The sequence below is a fragment of the Ambystoma mexicanum genome, chromosome 13, assembly GCF_040938575.1.
Source record: "Ambystoma mexicanum isolate Mex_15411 chromosome 13, UKY_AmexF1_1, whole genome shotgun sequence".
Classification (NCBI taxonomy): Eukaryota; Metazoa; Chordata; class Amphibia; order Caudata; family Ambystomatidae; genus Ambystoma; species Ambystoma mexicanum.
Genome location: NC_090938.1, coordinates 164871593 through 164897153, shown reverse-complemented (window position 1 = coordinate 164897153; position 25561 = coordinate 164871593).

The window sequence follows — 25561 nt, the reverse complement described above, 5'->3', positions numbered from 1 at the left end:
CTTTTGAAGGGGGGTCAAGTGGGAGTGGGGTCCAGAACAAGCCGAGGCAGTAAGACAACTCAAAAGGAGCATCTCACAAGCGCCTTGCCTAGCTTACCCTGTCAGAAACAAGGAGTTCTTCTTGGAGACAGGGTTCTCTAATACATGCTTGACTGCAGTATTATTCCAAAAGCACAACAAGGTCAATAAAGTAATCTCCTATGTGAGTAAAACTTTATCCTCTGTGGAGGACAAATTCAACGATTGTGAGAAGGCACTCCTGGCCACGGTGTGAGCATTGAAGAATTACCGCCCGTTCATCCAGGGGGAACACATCATAGTGGAGACTCCACACCAGCCTCTGCAATATCTCCAAAGTGACAGAATCCGGGCCGGAAATGTGAGTAATTCCTGAATTACTTCCTGGATTCTGTCAATGCAAGGCTTTTCTGTGGAGGTCAGATATGGCCAAAACAAGAAGAGTCCCCTTGTGCAAGGTCTGGCTGACTTGCATGATTGTGCTAGAGAAAACTGTCTTGAGGACGAAAGTCTAAAAATCAAGGACAACATGGAGGCATACCTCAATTCCCCACACAAAGTCTTTGAAGAAGTCAAGTGTGAGGGAATGCCCACTGTCTATGTGGACGGATGCTCTTACCATGTTGACAACAACGGGGAAAAAAAACTTGTGGCCAGCATAGGGATTCATGGGTGAATGAGACCCCAGAACCCTCCGCTGGGCACAAGATTGGTCCCCAAAGTAGTCAAGTGGCAGAGTTGATGGCTGTGCATCAAGCCATCCTCACTGCTGTCCAACATCAACTCCACAAACTGGTCATAATCACTGATTCGGATTATGTACGGAACGGGTTCGTGGAGCACCTGGTTAACTGGAAAACCAGAGGCATGTTATGTGCTAATAATAAACCGTTGAAACATGGGAAATTAATTCAAAACATTGATGATCTGGTCACCTCGAATGGGATGACCATCTACTGGAAAAAGATTAAGGGTCATTCCAAAGTAGAGGGACCAGACAAAACTGCAAATGACTTAGCTGATCAGCTGGCCAAAACCGGAGCCATCCAAGGGGATCTACTAGAGATCGAGTCCCTGTTGGGGGAAATCCAGGTCAGTGCTGTCACTAGGTCCGAGACAAATGCTCACAATGACCTCTCAACTGCACAATGGAGTAAGGAGACCCCAGATGCTGATTTGATTACGGCTCAGAAGGGGGATCCAATAATTGGTAAGCTTTATCAACACGTTGAGGACCCTCACAACTTTCACCTGACGGATACCGATTACATTGGGAAAGAGGACCTCAGAGTGTTGATGAAATGTCCAAAAATGTTCCGAATCCAAGACGGTTTGTTGGTAAGGAGATCCCTAGCTGCCCATGATCAGTGGGTGGCCCCTACCTCATTCCGAAGCCTGATGTTAAGTCACGCCTATGATGCGGGCACAGCCGGTCATAGGAGTTTTCATACAACACTTGAAATCTTAAGAGAGGTTGCATACTGGCCTCTCATGGGGCAGGACCTCGACCAATATTTGAAGGGGTGTCTTGTGTGTGCACAATTTCAGCCAACACCCCTGCCACACTGTGCGCCTCTCCAAAAGAGGGGTTGACACTGCCATGGTCAGATTTACAAGTCGCTTTCATCGGGCCCGTGATTCGCTCCTCTAGGGCAAATAAGTACATGTTGACCGTGACATGCTTGTTTACTAAATGCGTGAAATTTCTCCCGGCCACAAAATGCAAGGCAGAAACAGCAGCTGCCCTGATGATCAACCACATCTTTTCGCGTTTTGGACTACCCCAGAGGATCAAGTCAGACTGAGGTAGTTATTTCAACAGCGAAGTAATGACAAAGATGTGGGAGATACTTGGGGTCAAAAGGAAGCTTCACATTGCTTACCGGCGAGCCTCTAGTGGTGTAGTAGAGAGATATAATAAAAACAATTGTGAGCATATTAAAAAAGTTTGTGGCAGATTCTGGGCCAAGTTGGGATATTCGATTACTGTTTGTCCTAATGGGCATGAGATCTACCCCTTCATCTGCAACTAAAATGTCACCATTTGAGCTGATGACTGGACGCAAGATGGTGCTTCCCCAGCATCTGCTCTACAGAACCCAAGAGCAGATCAATGCCTCCACAACACATGAGTATGTTGAGAATCTAAGAAAACACCTTCAACATGATTTTGCCTATGCTCAGCGAAATCTAGAGAGATCTGCAGACAGCATGAAGACCCGCTATGACTTAAAGACTACCAGAAAAGAATACAATGTAGGAGACCGGATCTACTTATACAATTTCCAAATGAACCAGGCCAAACAGCGCAAACCTTTGCCTACCTGGAGGGGTCCTTTGGAAATTGTGGACAAAATCTCACCAGTCGCCCACAAAATCTGGATCCCCAAAGGCAGTTTGGCAGAGTGGGAAGATAAGTGGGTCCATATTAACCAACTAAAGTGTTGCCATCCTAGACACACTCTGCAGCAACTGGAGGAGTCTTCTGGAACCCCAGAGGGGGTCACTCCAGATCCTTAGAATTCCAACTATAAAATATTCCATATATAGTCCATAACTTACAACAGATTAAATATGTCCTGATTTATTGAAATGTATGTGTCCGCCTCACTACATTAATAGTGGTGGGGAAATGTCTACAAATATGTTTTTGCTTTGTCATCCTAGGATAACCCATAGTTGATTGGAAACCATGGAAAATCAAACCAAGGAGGACTACCCAGGGACCGGGAGCAAAGATCCAAAGGCCCCGGAGTATCGCTCAATACTCACACCAGGACTGGGCGAGGAGAACCGGTCGATCCACTCCTGATGGAGGAAAAGATGATGAACTTTGCCATTTTTGGAACCAAAAGAGATGAGACTGACATCGCAGTCTTGCGAATTCCCATTGATGGACGGTCAACGGCAAATTGCAAGAGGGGGGCTTGTGCAATGTTTTAACCCACTAGTCTATGCCGTGTAACATCATCATGCACTGCTTGCATCAGAAACCTCAGAATGGCCGCTGGAAAGCATTATGCGTGCTAAAATCACCCAGAAGTGCGCAGGAAAACCCGAAAAATAGGCCGCCAATCCACTTTTGCCTATGTCCGTGGTAACACAGGAGACCACTGCCAAAACCCATCATTTGGCGGCCCACAGATGAAAATTAAACTACTTTAAAAAAAAGCAGTCCTGCATTGCAAGAGAAACACAGAGCTGTTTAAAAATCCGTATTTCCTTGGCTGTGGAAAGTGCAAACATCTTGGTTCTCAAACATCACAAAAGATCCAACATCCCTGGTGGGTGTTAAACATCACTGTATATAAAGAATTCACATAAGCAGAAACATATTTGATCAGAAGAAAATCCACATTTAAAGATGCTTGCTTGGAAGAATATGTCAAAAATGGTACTGCTACTCACCTGTGTCAGAAGCTGGCGATTACTTAACGTGTCATTTAAACTGATACATTGAGATCAAAGTATGAAAAGGAAAGACTTGCTATCAGAAGCAATAGAGGTGGATACAATTCAAAACTAGATTTTAAAAAGGCTGGAATTAAGAGATTGATGGATATATTTGTTAAAAATGTAATTTGTATTTTAGGACAAGACTATTTTAAACATTGTCTTAAAAGTTAAAGCCAGCTACACTGAGCTTCAAAGACATTCCACACCTTCTCCCAAACAAAGGAATCTTTTCTCCTGCTCTCTGCTAAGGAACTGGCAGGGAGGTGCGAAAGGAAAAGGAAGAAGCACTTTGGCCTGTTGCTCTGCTAGGAGATAAAAGACTCCCTTTGACTCAAAGGAAATGCTAATTCGGGTGTAGGCTGAAACCAGATACCAAAGTCAGAGAGGCCTGGGACTGCTCTCTAGCCCAGCCAAGACCTTAGAGGCAGAGACAAGCAGTTTTGTTTATTCAGAAAGCACAGACAATATCTTTTTGAAAAAGACGTATAGAAAATAGTGCCGAACTGGTAAAAATATGGAAGGTTATTAAAATGAAAATGTTGCTCACAAGTAGAAACTACTCTGGAACTTGTGCGATATTCAGAGACAGAATTATCAAAATGTGGGCTTTGTAGCAGTTGTGATAATGTTAAAAGTATGAAACTTTACAGGAATATGCCCAGATGGTATGTGCATGTATGTGAAAAAATTGGTACAGAACTGACACTGAGTAACTGACCAAAAGCGCGAAAAACTGTCATTTGTGAATCAAAGCTCTCCAGAAGATTGGACTTTGACAGATGCGTGCCTTATTCAATTTGGGATGTAAATATGTAGTATTAGTAAATTAGTGATATTATAAATATGTTTTTTGTGAAAAATAAGATAAACTGTACAGAAACAAAGGGGAGGGTTTTCTCCCTGGACCATAAACATGACACATCATGACACACTGTTTCCTTCACAAATCAGGAGAGAAGGAACCCTCTGACCAATCAGTTTCCTAGAGGGTGGGCTTAGTATAATCAGCCTCCCCACCGCTTTGGGAAATACATAAATAGGGACTGTTGAGGGCACAGAGGGACACACATTCCCTCATCAATGATCTACTGGCGAAGCGCTCTGGAGGCGAATCCAGATCCAGAACTATCCAGACTCCAGAACTATCCAGACTCCAGAACCCTGAAGCAAAAGGCCCAATCCAAAAAGCTGAACCCTTCTCAGCTGCCTTTAAAATCTTCCAACCTGATTTTAACCCCAAACTTCCACGGGGCCCAACAAATCCAACAGCCTGGCTGTGCTGTTCTGGCTGTTTCTTGCCAAGAAACCTTGCTAGAACCCAGAGATCCAAACCAGTAGACCAGTGCGCTACCCAGAACGAACCCGTCAGATCCAGTCCAGGAGGCCCTGCAGACCAGAGTGCCTTGCTGAGAACAGAACCAAGCACCTGAATCCTGTTCGGTGGCTAGCAGATTCCAGTCCAAAACCCTTGACCAGATCCTGACGGGCGTATTCCATTCCAAAGCCATAGCATAGAACTGTCAATAGCAATCTCTTAGCCTTAACTAATCCCATCCAACCCAGTCCAACATATCCAGGTTGTATTTTAGAATATCTTTTGTCCATCCTGACTCCTTCTCTCATCCACATAGTCCTGTGATAATTGTAGTGATAATCCATCTTTGCGCTAAATATATTTGCTGAAGAAGGACAAGTGTCTTGGCGGGCAAAATTCAGAGCAGAGGAGCCGCTGTTCTGGTGGCTGACCGTTGGGTATCTTGCATCTTCATAGCCCCTTAGTGTTAAGAAATCCTTGTTTGTAATCTTCAACAGCGCATCTCTCATTTGAAACCTTGACTCTTTTCTGAAAAATCGACCTTTACGAAAACCTCTGTAACTTTTGAACCGTACTAGGAACGAAATTTAAATGTCAAATTAAAGCTAACATCCTCAGCTTTCAAACGAACTAAGAACTGCATTGCAACTCCTTATAGTTTTTCTGTAATCCATTTCTCATGCGCTGAAAAGTTTGCTGCGATTCTGCATTTGGCTCAATTTCATTGCATAAAATATTGCTATTTCTTGCATGCAATCTCTGAATTCATCTTCCTATCTGTTAGTCATTCCAACATCATTACTAGTGTCTACCTGGACCTATCCAAAGCGACTCTCACTAGTTAGCGAATTAAAGTCATTTTAGCTTTTTTCCCATTCATTTCAAATCACATTCAAAAGCAGTTGACCTGTTTTAAAATAATTCATGTTCTCTCTAAGCTTGCTGGGGAATTGGGATTGAACTGCATTGTTGATTGTATATTCCTGAAACCTGTGCACACTCATTCCATCCCTTCATATTGCATATCAGGGGGGATTGAGTAGTAACAGGGGGAAGAGTGATTACATTGTCTTTGATTGAATTCATATCAAGTTTTATTTCTGTGCTGCATTCATTTCATATCATTGCATTTCATTGAACCCACACAAAGTTTTTCTCTGCTACATTATTCGTCTCACCCATACTCCTATTGATTAAAGAGATTGTTGATTGTTGTGATATCACCCATTGCTGAACAGTGTATAATATTAATAAGTGTGATATCTAGATATTGTTCATATTCATAAAAGTGTGATATATATATTGTTCAATTCATCCAATAAATCTTTTAACTTTGCAAAACAACCTACTTCTTGGTTCAGTGAGACTGGGTGGGGGGGATTCAAAGAGAGGGTCGTTATAGAAGGGTGCATCATCCAGAAATAAAATAACTTTTGACATAAAAATATATAAATGAAGGGTTTCAGCTGGGCATCTCATGATTGACTTAATTGGAGTGCTGCGTTGAAACCACTTACAAGATGCATTGTGTGCTCCTCCTGTCATATCCCAACTAAATATGACAGAGGGTCTGCGCCTGTAGGCTGTGTCCACCCCGAGTACACAGGTCTATACGCATGTTGTACAGCGAGCATTGGAAAATGTGTACAGATTAGCCCCACACATTTTCCAGAGGTTAATGAAATTAAATGATCGAAATCCATGCAGATGGTCAAAACCCTCACATGGCCCCTAGCCTCAACATGTGAACCACCACACTAGTGATGGTCTGGTTTGTCATCAAGATGAAAGTACCGGCTGTGGCCTGGCTTGTGCTGGATGTCGAAATCCAATCCCTGTAGGGAAGTGTCCCAATGCAAAAGCTTAGGGTTCTCCCCTTGCATGACCATTAACCATAGCAGATGCCGTTGGTCTGTCTGAATCTTAAAGTGTGACCCAAAGAAGATGTAAGGTTTAAGCTTCTTTATGGACCACATGGATGCCTAAGCCTCTTTTTCAGCGACAGCCCAGTTCTTTTCCCTTTTTGTCAGTTTCCTGCTAATGTAAGCGACAGGTTGCTCTGCCCCTTGAGAGTTCAGCTGTGCTAACACTGCTCCAATCACATAATCACAGACGCCGGTCTGGATAATGAACTCCTGATCATAGTCTGGCACTTTCAGAACTGGGGCCCTGCACAATCCATTCTTTAAATCCTGAAAGGTGGTTTTTCAGGAGTGGGTCAGAGTTACCTTCTTTGGCATTTTCTTGGAAGTTACGTCATTCAGGGGCATGGCAATGGTCCCATACCCTTTGATGAACAACCGCTAGCACCCAGCGAGACCTAGAAAGGCTCTCAACAATGTGGGCATGGTGGGGATGTCCCACTCCTTCACAGCCTGTACCTTCACTTTGTGAGATTGTTTCTTAACTTCACCAACAAAGTGGTCTAGGTAAGTCACTGTGCCCTGCGGTTTCTGGCACTTCGAGGCCTTGACAGTAAGACCTGCATTCTGCAGCGATTGAAGCACTAGTTTCAGGTGGGATAAGTGATGCTCCCACGTGTGGCTGAACACAGCAATGTCGTCTAAATAGTTGACACTGAACTTTTCCAGTCCTGACAAAACCTGGTAAATCATCCTCTGGAAAGTGGCAGGGGCATTCTTCAATCCGAAGGGCATCAGAGTGAACTGATAATGTCCCTCTGGGCTTGGGAATGCTGACCTATCTCTTGCTCCATCCTTTCTAGGCAACATGCCAGTACTGTGCCATGAGGTCAAAGATATTCATGTAATTGGCAGCGTCAAACGTGTCAATGAGCTCATCTGCCTGAGTTATGGGGTGAGCCTCTGTCTTCATGACAGAAATGAGCCCCCTGTAGGCCACACAAAAGCAAACTTCAGTCTTCCCACCACTGGTCTTTTTAGGGACCAGTACCACTGGGCTAGCCCAGTGACTGTGGGATGGATCTATCATTCCTAGGGACAGCATCTTGGAAACATCCTCCGGTATGGTTTCTCTGACCTTATCGGACATCCGGTGAATCCTGCTCTTCACCGTCTTCATGTGTCCAGTGTTCACATCATGGGTGCACCAACCTGCACGACCTTGAGTCAGCAAAAACAGACCTGCAAACTGTCCCAGTAAACGGTGGCAGTCTCTCAGTTCCTGCTCTGACTAGTCTGTTGCAAGGCTGACACCTTCAACTGAACGATCTGTGGCTTCAGTGTGCATGAAGTCGGGGGGATCGTCTCCTTCTCAGTGTCTCGATCTGTCAAAAATGAAATGACCAAGTCATCCTGGCTATAATTGGGTTTTAGCTGGTTGACATGAAAGACCCTGCACATTTGTTTAGGTCCTTTCACGTCAATGAGATCATTCACCTCACTTATTTTTATCCAGCACACCTTGAGGACCAGTCCACTCGTCCAAAAGGGATCTGGGTTTGATAGGCTCCATAATCCACACCCACTGACTTGGAGAATGCACTGTCACTGTGGTCTTCTGGTCGTGCCAGTGCTTAATCCTCTCCTGACTGGCATTTAGGATTTTCATTGACTGTTCCATGTATTTTGTCATTCTAGACTGAAGGCCAAGTACATAGTTCACCACATCTGCCTTAGGGGATGAGGGTTGCCCACCCATATATCTTTCACTAGATGGAGGGGATTTTGTACAGGGTGTACAAAGAGAAGCTCAAAGGGGCTAAACCCTATTGCGATCTGTTGCACCTCCTTGTAGGCGAACAGAAGGCATGGAAGGAGAATATCCCATGTTCTCCTCAGGTGCTCTTCCAAGCCATCTATCATGCCTTTCTGGATCTTGTTGAATCACTCAACAAGCCCATTTGTTTGTTGATGGAAGGATGGAGGGACATGGGAGGTAACTCCACACCCTTCACACATACCCTTCATATACGTGCATATGAAGTTTGATCCCCTGTCAGAAACAACTTCCTTGCGGAAACCAACAAGTGAGAACATCCCAATCAGTGTTGTTACAACCATAGGGACTTGTATGCTCCTAAGAGGAACAGCCCCAGGGTACTTTGTGGCATGGTCTAGCATCACCAAGGTGTATCTGATCCCTGAGCTGGTTTTAGGATCAATGGACCCACAATATCCATGCCTATTCTCTTGAACGGCCGCTTAACCATGAGTAGTGGAATTAAGGAGTCCTTTGTGGAACTGCCTGACTTGCCAGAATCCTGACAATTCAGGCAGTACCAGACATATTCCTTACCTTTTACACCGAACTGCGGCCAGTAAAAGTGCACTGACAACTGAGCTGATGTCTTAGTCATTCCCAATTGACCTGATAAAGGAATTTGGTGAGCAAAATCCAATAGGACCTTTCTGTGGCAATGCGGATTCACCAGCCTTCTAGTGCCCTCACCCTCAGAGTCTTTTGGATCACTGTGCAGGGGTGCCTCCTCCCATTACACTTTGAACAGTTCAGGGGTGCAGCCTTTAGCCTGCTCTTCCACCTTGCTCCAACAGACCCATCAGAGTGAGACAACCTTTCTGGGCTTTAAAGAAGTCAGTCTGATCTGGGCCCCCAGCTGATGCAAACTCATCCAGATTAGGCAGCCCCTTCAGATCTGTGCTCACCTGGTCCTCCACCTCAGTTTTCTGTGCTGCAGCAGGCAACTCTGAAGTCACTGAATCCCCTGCTACCAAAGTAGGGTCCTCCGTGTCTACTGGCCCCTCTCCCGCAGGAGTAGACGACTCAGCAGTCTGTGGAACTGGACCAAGGGCTACCGGCCATGCCGGTCCCAATAACAAGCCCTCCAGAAGCACTCCAAGCTGAAAGGCTGTGAGAGTGTTCAATCTGGGGTTCTCTTTGGCCTTCAATCGGGTAGCCAGTGCGACTATTCCAGGGTCAGGAAGATCATTACCCAACAGACATGAGAAAGGAATGGAGTCTTTCACCGCTACATGACACTGGGTCATTTCACCTTGCCAGATGAACTCTACTATTGCCAAGGGGCACTTACTCTGTCCATCAAAACCACTGATGCTAGAATAAGGCCCATCGATATACAGTCCTGACTGTACCCACTGCCGTGTTACAGCAGTGAGGCTAGATGTAGTGTCTCTGACTGCAGGAGTTGTGTGCCCATTGATATACACAGGATCTAGATAGAGTTGAGTATTATTTAGAACTGGGTTGTCTTCTGGAGACCCGATACCATTACTACTCAGTGTAACCAATCCATATTCGGCCAGTCCTTGGACTAGTGGGCAGTCCTCCCCTAGAAGGCCCACACTAATGATGCCCTCTTCTACGAGTCCAACATTCACTATGGCTTGCTTGGGTAAGCATTTGCAAGCAGGATCCCCTTTCCTATGGCCCAGCTCCTCACACACAAAAGAGCCTTTGGGTGATGAGAACGTAAGTGCCCCAGTGCTAGGTGTGCCTGCGCTCTTCTTTTCGGTGTGCATGGCTGAACTAAAGTTTTGGATTTTCCTACATTCTTTTGGAGACCTGACTTCGAAGAGGATTGGGTTGGACCTCACCTTCCCATAATTGTTAACTTTTTTTGTATATAGATTTCTCTTCCGGTTTGGGTGTGCTTGCATGCGCCTCTTTCTGGACTTGAGTACTCACATACCTGTCAGCAGCCTTTGCAAGCTCCCTAGGCTCTGTAATAGTCTTGTTCACAAGATGCCGCTGTAGGTCAACCTCACAATTCTTCAATACATGCTCACAAGAATTCAAATTGTACATCCCATTAAATGTGTTAATTTTGTTACCAGCCACGCACCTGTTCAGATATTTCAACGACAAGTGTGTGAATGCTTCAAATGTCTGGTCACTTATCTTTCCAAACTCTCTGAAGCTCTTGAGATGCTGTAGTGGGGTGTTGCAGACCTTCCCGAGAAGGGCTGCCTTCATGCTCTCATAAACGGGCCTTTCCTCGGGAGTTAACTGAAGAATTGCATCAGTCCATGGTGTCAGTAAGTGACTCATCAGGGATGAACCCCACAGTACCTCGTCCACCTCTCGTAGCTGAAAAGCTAGCGTTAGCACTTCAAACCAGTCAAAAATATCCTCTGCCACTTTGTTATCCTGCACTAAGTCTTTGGGGATGTGGTGCCCGGGGGCTTATCCCAGGCACTCTGGTTTAAGCCACTACCGCAGCTTTCACTAGTGGTAGATCTGTTGACCTCCTTCTTCTCGCTGGGTGCCAGTCTGAGCAGCTCTATGGCAGCCCTGTTCTGCTCCATTGCACCTTGTCCTGCTGCTTTTGTTCCTCCTCTGCTAGTTTCTTCTTCTCTAACCGGGAGCTTTCTAGCCGCTACATCGTTAATAGCCGGAGCAATTACTGGGCCACTTAGAGACTGTTCTGAGGCCTGGGACCTGAAGGAAACCACACCTATCACTGATCTCACTGACACGCTAGAGTGTTGAGAAACCATGCTTGCCCCCTGTAGGGATTGGCAAGAAACACTGTTCATGATGTCTTCCTCATCATCTTCCACTACTCCTCCTGGAAGGTCGTCTTCATTCAGGTACACTGGTCTAATTCATCCCCTGAGGTCTTCTCCACAGCCGACCTCACTTCTACACAAGATTGGTGGCTGGTCAGCAATTCTGGTTTATTAACCATGGCGCTGTAGAGAAGGAGCTAAGCAAAACCCACCCCCCCCCTCAATCACCTTGCCGATATTGCATATATGTTGGCAGCCTGAGCATGAGACACATACAGAACCATTCAAATTACAAATACCAAGGAGAGTCCTATAAGCAAGGTACCCATTGAGAAAAGCATACCTGCATACGAGACAATACGATGGCCGTTCAAATGAAATTCTGAAAGAAACAGGACGAATGAATGGCGAAAATGAATGATGACATCACACGAAGTAAGACGGATGTGCATAAAAGAAGATGCATAAGCTAGAGAATGCAGCAAATCTATAAGGCATCAAGAAAATATCAAAAGAAAAGTGTTATCTCGGGCTCGAGAGGAAGAGGCTTTTGTTACAGAAACGTTGAAGATTTGAAGATATTAAGCTGTTTCACTCGTGTAAATATGCAAGAAAAGAATCAAAAGAAAGACAATGGGCCTCATTACGACCCAGGCGGACTTCGCGGTGCTAAATGCACCGCGAAGCATGGCGGAAAGCCGCCGATAGCGCCATGGGGGTTGGCGGATTTACCGCCCCATTCCGACCTCGGCGGAGCGGTAAATCCCCAATCCCCATTCTGCCCTTCCCCATTCCCATTTTTGCCCCATAGGGTATAATGGGAGTGGGGAAGGAGTTAATTACGCCACCGTAAAATACGGTGGCGTAATTAACAACGAGGTCCCGTAGCGCCATGGTTTTCTCCGGCTGGTAAAACCAGGCGGAGAAAACCTCCATGGCGCTACGGGAACTCGTAGTATGGCGGAGAGGTACGCCATGCACTACGCTGGCGTAATACCCTCTCCGCCAGGGTCCTAATGAGGCCCAATGCTAGAAAAGGTCAAGAGGCAAAGTTAGTGCAGAGCAAACTCTCCAAGTACGCTATTGAAGAGGCAATGTTGACTAGTGGGGATGGATCTGGTCCACAGTAATAAAAAAACATGCCACATGTGAATAATCAAAGGCAGTTTGATCAAGGTAATTATGAATTTATACCACAACGAAGGCAAGGTTTTCGAGGAAGAGGTTTCCAGAATAATCAGGGGAACTTCCAGAACAATCAGAGTGGGTTCCAGAATATGCAGAATGATAATCAAAGTACGCAGGGAGGAGAAATGGGGAGACCTCCACCTATATGTTGGACATGTGGTATGACAGGTCATTTTGCTCCTAAGTCAAGGATTTGTGCAGAATAATCAATTTTCAAGAGGGAGGACTTCAAACCTGCCTGCATATTCACAGCAGAATGGAGATGGGTTGCTCAGAATCATACAATGCAGCAGACACAAGCGCCAAGAGTACAGCAAGACTTTCAAACAAAGTAGGTAACGATGAATCCGCCAGAGGGGCAGTCACAACAGTCACATATGCAGATACAGCAAGATAAGAGAGGGGACATTTTCGATGTCTGCAAATACTCAAGGATTTATAGGAGCTAAAAGTAGAGTTCCTTTCACTGATGCACTACCAGTTTCTATATGAGAGTGTGACATGTCTGTACCATTATTATATTCAAGACATACACCTGTCAATATATTGGGTCGAGACTTAATGACCAAATTGAACATGATGATTTAGTTTAGTGATGAAGGCATAGTGTGTTCAACACCAGGAATGTATTATTTAAACGTGAGCGAGTTTGTTATGGCATTTGCAGGACAGGTAGCCATACGAGGAGTGCCATTAGAACCAGACGTTTTTCACTATGTAGTACATATTCTGTTGACCTGGCTGCCAGGCTTAATAGGCAAGATGGTGAGAATACCTGATGATTTTTTATTCAGGCCCAAGATACCTTTTTTTGAGTTACAAGCAGCTATAGTATGAGGAAAATTAGCTATGCTTGACGGAGTCGATTATGATGGTAGACAATGGGTCACCGTGACTGCAATTGGGGAGGGTTACAGATTGACTGACGTCATGGATGAAGACTTGTTTAGAGATCATCCATCAGATGTAATCTTTGAAACAAGCATCACTTATTGGGTGAGAGCAATTAAACGTGAAGCTCCTCAGAAAATGATGTTAGCACAGAAAGGCCCTGATATTATGATGAAGACATGGCAAAGATACCAGTTTCTTTATGGACCATATGACGTGGGTCTTGAAGGGTGCTTGAAGAGTGCTGGGGAATTAAAGATTAAATTTAAACCAGGAGCAATTTTGCCTCGAGCACGACTGTATCCCATGTCTCGAGAGGCAGAGGAAGGTATTTTTAAGACTATGGGCCTCATCACGACTTTGGCTGTAATGGGGCGGATTGTCCGCCAGACGTAATTAGCGCTAGCGCCAATGTCCCCGGCGGACAATCCGCCAAATCACAACTTATCATGCACGCGCCCCGGTCCATGGCGGTATCGCAAATAGCGTGAACCTTTATATTCAGCGCACCATGCGATACCCCCATATCGCGCGCTCATAGCGTGCGATCATAGCGTGTTGGAAACGCGTCACCGCCGGAACGGGAAACAAAGCGGAGGCCATCTTGGAAATCACAATCCGTTGGATATCACAGTCCCAGGAAGCCATCCATGCCATCCAACCCCAAAACATGTCTCAGGAGCGCACTAGGGGCAAGACTGCCCTGGACAGGGTGAGAAAGCCCAAATTCAGTGACCAGGAGCTAGCTGTACTGGTGGAGGAGGCGGAGACACACCATGAGGGGCTGCAGCAGCGCAAAACAAGTGGCCAGCGCAGAGCATAAATCTGGCGCAACATCAGCCAGAGGGTCACTTCTGTGGGGCGAGTGCCCCTGGACGGGTAGGATTGCCGCAAGCGCCTGAACGACCTGCGCGTGCGAGTCCGTGGCATCCTGTCACAGCACAGGAGTGCAAGCAGGGACACTGGAGGAGGGCCACCACCACCCCCACCCGAACTCACACCGTGGGAGGAGAAAATGAGTGCTCTGATAGATGTTGGCACCATCGAGGGTATTGGTGGAGCGGAGGCAGGCACTGGAATCGATCCAACTGCAGGTGAGTCCCACACCCGAATGCATGCAGCTGAAAGAACCACACATGCAGAACCCAAGTGAATGAATGGGAGGAAATGTGTGTGAGGAACAGCATACACCCATAAGTGAGGCCTACATCCATTGAACCGTAGTGCTGCCAAGACGACCCTGCACGTGCAGTGCATGAATGACAGGGGTAGGGGATAGACACCCATAGCCATAGGACAGCTACGTTGAGTTGAAGTGCGCATGAAAACACCCCCAAAACCCTTAGCGTAGTGCACCTCAACCACGCATGCAATCTTGTCACTCCGACATTCCCATGCAGTCTACCTCCATACCCACTCGCAACAAGCACCACATTGCAACAGAACAGAATGCAAGGAGAATGCGTGAATGATACTGTCTTCAATCCCACTTGTTGGCATGAAATGCATCACACAAATATATGTAGCATTGAACTCAAACCACACCCTATGTACCCCAGGCCAGGGTGAATCAATGGCCAAGGTGCATAGTCGTCACATCAAGGCCGTCAGTGCATCAATACGGCATGGATGCAAATACGTAGCACGGGACAAAGCACGCACACGGGTTGAACAATGTACCGCTGCCCTGACAGGCTTCAGGCAATGAGTGAGAGAGTTGATGGAGGCAGTCTCAGCACTTGCTGAGCAAACAAGGGAGGGAAACAACCTCATGCGACAGCACATGCTGGCCGCCACTTCAGTCCCTTCGACATCGACCACACCCACAGAGGGTTTCCTCGAGCCATCTCCTAGGCGCCGGTCTATGCGCACCCTAAGGGCACGCACACCAGAGGGGCCTGGAAAAGGAAAGCGCCCATGACCATCCTAGTGGTGCATGGCATCGTTGTTGGTGCCCTGATAAGACACATGTGCCTATCTGTACAGTTGGGGGTAGTTCACTGGAGGGAGGGGGGATTGTGTGCTGGGTGTTTACTGGGCGAGGGGGGATTGTGTGCTGGGTGTTTACTGGGCGTAGAGGGGATTGTGTGCTGGGTGTTTACTTGGGGGGGGATTGTGTGCTGGGTGTTCACTGGGGGAGGGGGGTTTGTTGGACTGAAAATAAATCACGTTAGAAAAATCCCAATGCATGGACAGTAGTGATTGTTATAAATGCGATTTAATGTTGAAGTGACATATTTCCAATTTACCCATTACCCATTTCTAAAAGAATCCATCAATCAATCCCTGTCTGGCCAACCTCCCCTCCCTCAGCCCAATCCTTTGTGCATGTGCAACAACTTCTGGCACTTTATCGCCCTCACTACCATCCTCTGGTGGCTGCATATGAGCATCAGGAGGCAGTGGCACATTTCTGCAACAGCAGATGTTGTGCAGCATGGCACATGTCAGTACAATTTTGGCAACTTTTTCTGGTGCATACATCATTGCCCCTGCCGTGCGGTCGGGGCACCAGAAGTGTGCCTTCAGCAGTCCAAATGCCCTCTCCACGCAGTACGGGCATGGGCAAGGTTGTATGCCCGCTCCACCGCCGTGTGTGGATGACGCTCAGGGGTCATGAGCCACGTGTACTGGGGATATCCAGAATTACCTGCAGGGGAGAGAAAGCCGGTATGGGGACAAGGTAAGTCCAGTTGGTGTACAGAGCTCTGTCATGAGTGTGATTTTGCCATATTTGTCATTTGGCCTATAACATTGTGGAGTGTGCTGTCCTACGGGCACGATTGAATCAATGGGGTACTCTCCACTTGGTACCCCTATGTTTCTGGATGTAACAGTACTCATTCACCTGTCGCTGGATAAGGGGGTCCTTCCATCTACTTCTGCATGACAGAAGTAGCTGCCTCATGTGTCATTGCAAATCCATTTGGCTACAGTTGCATTTGCTGGTTGTCATTGTTCTGTACTGTTCTCCATGCATTTCCCTGGCCATTCTGGGGACAGTGTTCGTGGGATGTACATTGTCATTACTTAGCCTACTTATGTGTGGTGCATCTGTGAATGTGCCAGTTTATGGTTTGGAATTTCATTACTGTCGGTTGGCCAGGGTGGGATTTCAGTACTGTGTCAGTGTTGGGAGCCATGGTGCTACTCACACAGGAGGCTTTATTGTGGTGAGCCTTCCATATGTCACTCTGCCGCCACATGTCTCACATCCTGCATGGGTGTGTTCTGCTGTGTTGACATGTCCAAGGTTTATCGTGCAAGGTGCTTGAATGTGAATGCTGCAGTAATGCTGCTGCCTATTGGGAATAATGGATTCTGTGACAGGCACCATCAGTTGTGGATTGACATGCTTTATGGTATACATTTGTACTCACCCAGTAGCCATGTGTTTTGGCCTCAGTGCCTTTCCACCTTTCCATGTACGCCGGCAGGGTATATGGTATACATAAGCGCAGGACCATGGAGTCGTGGGTGGATCCTGGGTAGCGGGCACAACAGTGTCTGAAGGTGAGGTCAGGACCACATGTCATCTGCACGTTGAGGGAATGGTACTGTTTCCGGTTTCTGTAGGCAGCCTCATGTGCCTGGGGTGGTACGAGTGCCACATGTGTGCAGTCCAGGGCGGCTATTACATTCAGGACTTGGGCAATGGCATAGAATTGACCCTTCAGCTGGTGCACCTGTGACTGTGTGGCTGGCAATGCAATGTGTTAGTTCACATGATTCAACAGTGCATCAAGCACCTGTCCCAGCATGGCACTGAATGTGGACTGGGCCATTCCATGCATCATGGCAACGGTTTGTTGGTAGCTGCCAGTCCCAAGAAATTGAAGCACAGACACAAGCTTCACTAGGGGAGGTACTGCTGTGCTGGTGGCTATGCAGCTGCCAATGCCACCCTGGATTGTGTCCAGAAATTGGGTGATGGTTGCCCTGTCCAGCCGATATTCTGTCACCAACTGACTATCAGTCAGGCCCAGGCTGTTGGCCTGACCCTGGGGATGGCTTGCCGGCTTGCTGGTGCTGCTCTCCTCCTCCTTCTCCTCATCCCCACTGCCCCCTGCACTCCCAGGGCCCTGGTCTGGTTGGCTGGCCTCTGTAGCTCCAGGCACAGCTGGTAGAAGTCAACATCAAGGCTCCGGGCTCCAAATGGCAGCATGGTGTTGGGGAGGGTGTGTTGTGCATGGGTGGCTACTTTGTAGGCCTCTGATTTCCATTGGTTCCACCTGGGCTCTTATTGCTGTCTCCTCCCTGCTCCTGCTGGTGTAATGGTGTTGGGGAGGGTGTGTTGTGCATGGGTGGCTCCTTTGTTGGCCTCTGATTTCCATTGGTTCCACCTGGGCCCTTATTGCTGTCTCCTCCCTGCTGGTGTAATGGTGTTGGGGAGGGTGTGTTGTGCATTGGTGGCTCCTTTGTAGGCCTCTGATTTCCATTGGTTCCACCTGGGTCTTATTGCTGTCTCCTCCCTGCTCCTGCTGGTGTAATGGTGTTGGGAAGGGTGTGTTGTGCATGGGTGGCTACTTTGTAGGCTTCTGATTTCCATTGGTTCCACCTGGGCCCTTATTGCTGTGGCCTGTGTTCTGTTACCTCCAGCTTTTTAGCTGGAGGTATTTTCGGTGGATTGTCCGCCGCTTTTCTGGCGCTAATAGCACATACGCCAGACTCGTGATTGCTGATGTTTTAGTGTGAATGGTTCCTGGCGCTGTTATGGCCGGCGCTTGTACAGCCGGCTGTACTTGCGCCGGCTGTAATGGCGCCGGTGGTATTTGGACTCGTGATCCAACGGACCCTTAAAATCGGCGCTAATAGCGTTACCGCCGATTTTAAGGGTTACCGCCAAAGTCGTGATGAGGCCCTATATCTGCTATGATGGAAAAGGGTATTTTAGTGACGTCAGAATCACTGTGTAATACAGCAATTTATCTGATCAAAAAAGGGAAAGGAGGGTTGTGGCATTTAATTCAAGATTTGAGACTGATTAACCAGATTGTAGAGGCCAAGTTCCCTCTAGTTCCTAATCCGGTGACAATCATAAGTAATATCCCTGTTGAGGCGTGGTATTTCACTGTGATTTATTTGAAAAATGTATTTTTCTCAATCCCATTGCATAAAGACTTGCAAGATCTAACGTCATTTATGTTCAGACACACTTGCATGAAGAGCATTCGTTTACCACAAGGGTATGTGAGTCACCATCAATTTTCAATAGGGTCCTACAGATGGACTTAAGCAATATCAATCTAGAAAGTATTGTATTGCAGTGCGTGGATGACATATTGGTCTGTAGCACCAGAGAGGAAGCGTGCAGACGCGATTCAGTATAATTGATGATTATTCTTGTAGAAAAAGGATATAAAGTAGACAAGGAGAAGTTACAGTACTGTCAGGAGGAAGTGCTGTTTATAGGCTATTTAATCTCAAAGGAAGGAAAGAAGGATACTCCTGAAAGGGCTGAGGCTATATTAAAAACAGTAAAGCCAGTTACGATAAAGAACATGCAGAGATTTTTGGGACTGTGAAATTATGTGAGAGCATGGGTCTTTGACTACAGTTCATATATGAGGTCCTTGTTGCAAGCTCTGAAAAAAAAGCACAAGTAAATCAGGAAAAAAAGTGTTTGGAATGAGGCAATGGAAGAAGGGTTTGATGAATTGAAGAAAGCAATCTGCACAGCTCCAGTTCTAGGGATTCCTAATTATGCTGAGGAATTCTTCCTGTTTTTGCTCACAAATGGCACTGTTATGACAGCTGTACTCACACAGAGAACCACGTTGGGGTACAAGCCCCTTGCGTAGTACAGTGGGATTTTAGACCCAGTAATGAGGTGTCACATCCCTTACGATAAATCTTTGGCAACCACTGCCTTCACCATTGAGAAAGCTGCGAGTATAGTAATGGGATGTTCTATGACGTTATTTGTCGAACATGCATTGTTTGCCATTTTGGAAAAACCTAAAGGTACGTTCACATCTCAAAGGGCTCATATCGAATCTGGCGATTTAAATAGTCAGATGCAGAATAGTGAATCCTGTCATGTTAGTAGCAGAACCACTGGCAGAGGGTGAGCACGCACATGATTGCTCAAACTACGAAGCGTTCTATGACAAAATCCCAAGGGTAAAGGAAAATGCATTGGCAGCTGGGGAGATTCTCTTTATTGACGGTTCTTTGAGAATCGAACAAAATAATGGACAAAGATATACAGGTGCCGCTGTGGTAAAGCACACGGTCAATAGAGAGTTTAAAGTACTAAAAAGTGCATGATTACCTTCTCATTTTTCGGCACAAGCTGCAGAATTAGTGGCACTGATTGTCGCGCTTGAGAATCATGCAGACCAGGAAGTAACTGTGTATAGTGACTCCGCCTATGTGATATCAACGGTGCATGCAGGGCTAGCACCTTGGAAAAGGAGGGGCTACCTCCTAGCGAACGGCACTCCGGTGCGGCATGCAGCCTTAATGGACAGACTCATTAGAGCACTACAACTCCCAGTAGCCATCGCAGTTGTAAAGTGCACAGCTCACACTAAAAGGGCAGATTTTATTTCATGTAGAAATCAAAAAGCAGATGAGGAAGCAAACATATTGAATGTACAGAAGTAATCACGTCAAAACAGTGCTGGTAAACAGGTGATGCCTGTAGCCTTGTTAAGGGTGTCATTGGAACAGCTGCACTACCCTGCGCATACAACTAGAGAGAGCCTGGCCGCAACAATAGCAGAGGATAGGTTCATTCCAAGTATAGTAGAACATGTTGCATTTTATGTAGTAAATTGTATCATATGTCAAATGTTTAATGCTGGGCACACATTGCGCACAATTAGAGGAGTTGTTCTGATTCCTAAAAGTCCCTTTCAGCATTTACCCATCGACTATGTTAGTATGCTGCAAGAATTATTATTATTATTATTATTATTATTATTATTATTATTATTATTATTATTATTATTATTATTATTATTATGTTTGTAGTAGTATGTCCCTTTTCAAGGTTGGTTGAAGCTGGACCCTGTACTCACACAGACGCCACATGTTCAGTCACATTTTTTGTACGAGAAGGGTTTCCTAGATGGGGAATATGTGAAGCATTGAAATCAGATAATGGCCCTCATTTTGTTTATGAAGTCTTGGAACAGATAAGCTTGTTGCTGAGTATTAAGCACAAGTTTTCATCGGCCTATCACCCACAAGCAAACAGTATCTGTGAGAGACTCAATTGCCTGCTTAAGGAGAGAATAGCCAAATTGATATTGACTCTGATGAAAGGATGGTTGCATTGTCTACCACTGAAATTGTATGTGTTGAGAAACCAGACAGGGTCAGATGACCATCTTACCCCTCACTAGATAGTGACAGGGAGGTGAATGAGGACACCTCTCATACCTCCATCTAGGGTTAGAAGTGATGCCCAGCCAAGTGATTATCTTACGTGTACGACTTCAAGTATTTCTTTCATTTCAGATCAACTGAAGAGAAAGGGGTGTAGGATGATGCAGAACTCAAAAGGAGATGCCACAGCAACCAGAGTTGTATTCCCAAATGTTTTCCCAGATATGCGGTCCGAATCTGCAATTTCACTAGAAAGTGGCACAAACCTCGCTTTAACGGTCCTTTCATTGTGGAAGACGGCATGCTGTCTGCAGTCAAAGTGCTAGGCAGATGCGCTCGGATATTCCTGGGCTACATACAAATCTTTGCTGGAGAGCCTGTATCACCTTCACCCCCACCCAAACAGATCATCAGGGAAGTACCACAGCACGTGCAGACGAGGTCGACGATGAGGAAGAAGGACGCAGAAGTTGCTGCCAAGCAAAAACAAAGAGTTCATTGGACTGTGGCTTATTTCAGGACACTGTTTTCAATCACTAAATAGTTAAGGGAAACAATTGTTTTTGAGCCACAGGAGTTTGTTGACATTGGACTGAGGCATGTGTCAGCCTTGATTAAAAGAAAGACAATATGCTAAAATCTGGAGTTCCTTTTTGACAATTGGAAGAGGGAGCAGTGCCCAGATTCATTTCTTACTAAGTTCCTGTTCAGAGGCACCCATGGTGGTGCCCAATGACAACATTTCCCAGATTGTTCTTACTGTGTTCTTGGTCATCTTGCGCGCTTACCCTGTGCTGGTAGGGAGAACTACTAGCATTCATTTGTTCTAGCTAGATCCTAAGAATGGCCCAATTGTGAGAAGATTGCTTACAGATATCATTGAGCAGATACTTCAGCTTCCTGAGTTCAGTGTGGAAAACACAAATGCCCCTGTCACAGGAGAATGCACATAGACTGGCTAGCATCAAATTTTGCTATCTGATAGAGGAATGTCCACATGTTGTTGGTAGGAAAACCGATGTCCAAACTTTCATGAGAGATCCCAGAAACAATGCAGCGCTCAATGAAATATTGAGAGACATCATAAACAAAGTGAATCGCTACTCTGAATGGACTTTAAGAACTGAATGAGACTTTCGAGGAAGAAGATCCAAAGGTCTACTGATTGAATAACTTTTGTTTCATGCTGAAAGAAAATCTTCATATTGTCTGGTCAGAGGCCAATTTGTGGCATACATTGGGAATTTGAGTTCATTATTGTATAGTTAGCCTGTTGAAGCTGATCGAGGAACTTTTTGACCTGATTCAGCAGATTCCAGAAATAGTGCATGATGTTGCCCCATTAAAAAATATGTTTTCCTTCCTTAAAACTAATATGGGCAGCATCAGTTGCAACTTCATCATGGCAGATAACGAGAGGTGTCCACAATGTCCCAAAAGTTATTGCTTTAAGTGGGCATGTTTGTGCACAATTTACACTTGTATCTTGTTCATAGTAATACTGTTCTCACTTACAATACGAACAACTTATTATAAACAGTGTGAAGATTCCTGTGTATCCTCCTGTGCAGGAGAAGGGTACATATGTGGAAACTACTAGGAAGCCAAGACCTTATGTGATTGTTCCTACTCTAGAAGTACACACAGGAGCACTTGGTCCTGTGATGAATAAACCTTGGTTACCATTTAGAAGGATATCACACATGGAGATTATGCAAGATATTTTTATGCCTAAAATTTATATTGATAGGATGAAACTTTTGGAACATTCCTATACACACGTAGCAGACGTAAATGCACCCAGTCCACTGACAAATGTGTCAATCAGTGGTTTAGTAAAGAAGAACTATGCTGACATGTTACACAAGATGGTTAAAGAAGCTCGTAGGTGAAAAACCAGACCTAAGAGAAGTGCTGGGGAGGATGATCATGAGCTAAATGATTACCTGGACAGTACAGCATATTGGGAATAACATTTGGTATCAGCATATGAAGGAAGTAGGAAGGAGCACACCAAAGGAGGATTGCTTCGTGTGTGCACTCCTGCCTTATAGCATGGGGAAGTCTAAGATCTTCATAGCTTTTGAAATTGATGTCCACACATCACATTGTTTGACACACATAACGCTGTGCAGAATAATAGGCCAGTTCATGGTCGAGATGCCTATCTCAAATGGGCAACTGAATGGACAGATCCAGATGAAGATGACTATGTGCAAGATACGAATACAAGAAATAGAGATCACACCAAGAACCACGTGATCAGATATGAAAAGCCTGGAGTAAAAAGAGATGGAATCAGATGGGAAGTAAACAAATGACTTGAGAGTCCACGAAAAACTGAAGAAGACATCCGCTATTGGAAGAACAGAGGCCAGATGCAGATTTGGGGATCAGTGCTATCACCTGATGACTGGGAAGAAGGAGTGGTTTTTTGCAGAGCCTCTATGATATATGACTGTCCTGAATCAACTGTTTGGAATGTACAAGTAGGATACAAACCATTGTGGCTGAAACTTGATAAACTATTGACCTCGGTCGAATACAGAGGAGGACCCTTGCTGATAGTGCCCTTGGAAAGTTCAAATCTGTGCTTCCGAAACAATTGCATGAGAAAAGTCAGAGAGAGTCAGAACTGTAGTCGGATCTTTGATGTACCAAAGATGAACCTTGGAACAGCAGTGATCCTAGATTACTACTGGGCATGGGGATCTAAAGCATATATGAAATTACCCAAAGATTGGAATGGAATATGCACACTGGTGAATGTTCATGTTCCAGAGTTGGTGATTCCTAAAAGCGACTTGAATATTGACAATTTCCTGAAAGCAGATGCTCAACTGAGGAAGAAGAGACCTGTGGAGCTGATTAATTGAATGAAGAGGGAGAACTACTTCTCTGCCAAGTCAATAGAAGTATTTGACCCTATTCCGTATGAACATAGACTGTTCAGCCAGACTTTGTCAGTATTCACGTAGATCTTCATGCCGAGAATCCTGGTTGGAGAAAACACAAATGGCTGCAGATTGCCAGATGGGAATTGTTGCAGACAATCAACACAACCATGAAAGGATTCAATGCTATCAGAGAGGAGATGAGAGCCATACGCCTGATGACTCTCCAGAATAGAGACATCTTAGACATGATCACAGCTATGGATGGAGGTGTTTGTGCAAAAATCAGAGAATCATGTTGCACATTCATACCTTCTCACGATGGTGAGAATGGCACCTTGACAGAGGCCATAGAAATGCTAATGAAGCTACACGTCCAGATGATAGATGAAGAAGAAGACATTGCTGATGACAGTTGGTTTGGATCACTTTTTTCTTGGGTTCCACAATGGATGGCAGATATGTTCAAGTTCCATGGTGCCCTGATTGTGTTAGTGTTGCTGGGATTCTGTGTGATCAATATAATAATCACACAATGTAAGAAGACAGCAAAGAAAGCCATAGGGGTGAAAATGATGAACAATGTTGAGCCAGGATGGAAGGCCAGAATCTGACAGATGAAGAAATCAGAGACTTTGTGAGGGCCAGTATCCATGCACCTGAGGGAACAAAGTTCCTGTACCCAAAGGACCATAAGAAGTATGTGGGAAAGTGGATCTATTGCAGTCCAAGTGGACAGTGCATGCTCATGACTTGGAACAAGGATGAGCATGTGAAATCAGCTGGATGCCTAAAGGGAGTCATAATGATATGGATCCCTAAGAAGCATTTCTTCAAACAAGGATGACTAGATGTGAAGAATGATTGGAGAGTGGTTGATGAATCGCCCAGAAGGGGGAGTGTAGAGAAAGAGCCAAGTACCCCCAGCTCAATCACCTCGCCCATATTGATGATGTCTTGTGTCTGAGTATGAGACACATCCAGAACCATTCAAATTACAGATACCAAGGAGAATCCTAGAAGCAAGGTTCCCATTGAGAAAAGCATACCTGCATACGAGACAACATGATGGCCGTTCAAATGAAATTCTGGAAGAAACAGGACAAAAGAATGGTGAAAATGAATGATGATGTCACACAAAGCAAGACTGGCGTGCAGAAAAGAACATGCAGAGGCTAGAGAATGCAGGCAATGCTATAAGGCCTCAAGAAAGTATCAAAGATAAGTGTTATTTCGGGTTCGAGATGAAGAGACTTATGTTACAGAAACGTTGAAGATTTGAAGATATTAAGCTGTTTCACTTGTGTAAATATGCAAAGAAACGCAAGCAGACAAAGTATTCTTGAGGCTAGCTTCATAGTAAATAGATAGCGCCTTGCACCAATATGTACATATATATATATATATATATATATATATATATATATATATATATATATATATATATATTGGAGTCAGTAAAGAATGGATGTTTCCAATACGTACTATAGCAGAGCTGAGCAAAAGAAGGAAGACCGCTTTTCCAGTATGTCACAGGTACAAAATAAGTGAATTACAGGCAAATCGCAGAAAGGCAAGGGTGGATGAGCTGAGAAGACCAAGGCCATATCAGGCTGAAGAAAGATGACATTGGATACAAATCTTGTGAAAGAATAAAGCTCCTGTTCAGGATACATTGACAAAAACAAGAAGACGTCAGAGGTCTATTCGAAAATAGTATTTTAATACACTAGAAGCTCAATTTCGTGGACTTCAGTCACGTGGGGAGAAGAAGTAGGATGAGTATGATGGTCACACCTATGCACGAGGGCAGAGCGTGCCTTCACTCCCCTGAATTCTCAAAAGCAAGGAACATTTCCATGGCCGAGTTCAAAGCCCTAATTGACAGCAGACCTCTGAGGTGATGATGGATGAATATGCTAATTAGTGGGAAGCTATCGTTAAGACAATCTCACCAGCACCTGGACGCTCAGCCTGCGTGCTGCTATACATAGGTGGGAAGGTAGTAATGGAGGTTAAAATACAACCAATGATAAGGGACCACACAATTAAGG